Source organism: Echinops telfairi, unplaced genomic scaffold (assembly GCF_000313985.2).
Source record: "Echinops telfairi isolate 266 unplaced genomic scaffold, ASM31398v2 ScPeMD7_24;HRSCAF=84, whole genome shotgun sequence".
NCBI lineage: Eukaryota > Metazoa > Chordata > Mammalia > Afrosoricida > Tenrecidae > Echinops > Echinops telfairi.
Genome location: NW_022103921.1, coordinates 4836835 through 4838601, shown reverse-complemented (window position 1 = coordinate 4838601; position 1767 = coordinate 4836835).

Here is a 1767-nt window from a genome sequence, read left to right as displayed (position 1 = left end):
TCTCCACTCTGCACTCCCCCCATCATTCACTATGGTAAGATTTTTTGTTCTGATGATGCCTTACACCTGATCCCTTCAACACCTCGTGGTCTCATTGTATGAATTTCTGTGCTCTTTACAGCGAGTCATAAGCCACACCGAAGGCTTCCGTCCTGGACCATCATCAACAAGTGCGTTCAATCTTCCTGGCTTTCAGTCAGGGGAGGATGCCATCTGCATAATGCCTGTTGTTCATGAGGCATTGTTTTTGCATAAAAAATTTAAGGAAACCCTATTAGACATACTAAAACACATTTAATATAACAATACAGCAACAATAGTAATGTTTTGATGCACACTGCAAAGTAATGCCCATGTGTCATTGTGAACCACCTCAAAATTTTAAACTAATAGGCTTTCTGGGGCTTGGTTTGTAACTACGAGGTGAATGTTAATCAAACATTTATATCCTGGAGACTGATAGTATTTCGATTGGAAGAGGCTATAAGAGAATGGCAGGTCTGGCATGAGAAAACTTCTCACGCATGGAAAGGAAGCATATTAAATGATAACTGAGAAACAACAAACATTTACCAAGCACTTAGGTGCCAGGTTCTTTTTATATTTTGTTTTAAAAAATCATTTTATTAGGGGCACTCACAGCTCTTATAACAATTCATACATCCATTGTATCAAGTACATTTGCGCATATGTTGCCATCATCCTTTTCAAAACATTTTCTTTCTACTTAAGCCCTTGGTATAGCAACTTCTTTTGCGTCCCTCCTCCTCCCTCCCGCCCTCATGAATCCTTGATGAGTTATGAATTATTATTTTCATATCTCACAGCATCCGCTGTTTCCCTTCACCCATGTTTCCATTGTTTGTCACCGTGTGTGTGTATGTGTGTGGGGGGGGTGTATGTGTGGTTATACATCGATCATTGAGATCGCTCCCCCTTCTCCCGCCACCTTCCCCCTACCCTCATGGAATTGCTACTCCTTTTACTGTTCCTGAGAGGTTTCTCTGTCCTGGATTCTGTGCGTCAAGACCTCTTATCTGTACCAGTGTACATGCTCTGGTCTAGCTGGATTTGTAAGGTAGAACTGGGGTTACGATCATCGGGAGGTGGGCGTAGGAGGAAGCATTAAAGAATTAGAGTTATGTTGTGTCACTGCTATCCTGTATCCTGTTCTGTATTCATTCAATCCCCCCATTCTGAAGTAGGTAATATTACAAATGTTCATTTTACAGATGAGGAAACTGAATCGCAGAGAGATACGTGAACTTGAAAAAAGTCATCGTAGCAGGGATAAGCCTTTTAATTCTTGCATTTCTGGTCTAAGAATCCGTGCAGTGGAAAGAAAATGCTGCTTAGTTTAGGCTGTTCCCTCCCAGAGGCAGGGATAAAGAGGTGTTCTGTCACTCCTAAAGGCCAACAAACAGTCCTTGAACTAACTACAAGCTGTTCTTGTTGTGTTTTGTTTTGTTTTGTCATTGGCTTGTTGTTGTTGTTGTTTTGATGTATATTGTTGCTTGGTTTTGCTCTGTCTTGTTTTTGTGCATTTTATTATCTCCGCAGGTCTGTCTAAATAAGATAGGCTGGATGAACAATCTCGAGGAGAAAACAACGGGATGGACAGTTCCAGGGGGGCATGGGAGAGGGAGAGGGGCGGGAAAGGTAGTAGTGTTAACAAACCCAGGGACAAGGGAACAACAAGTGATCCAAATCGGTGGTGAGGAGGGTGTAGGAGGCCTGGTAGGGTGTGATCAAGGGTAATGTAACCAA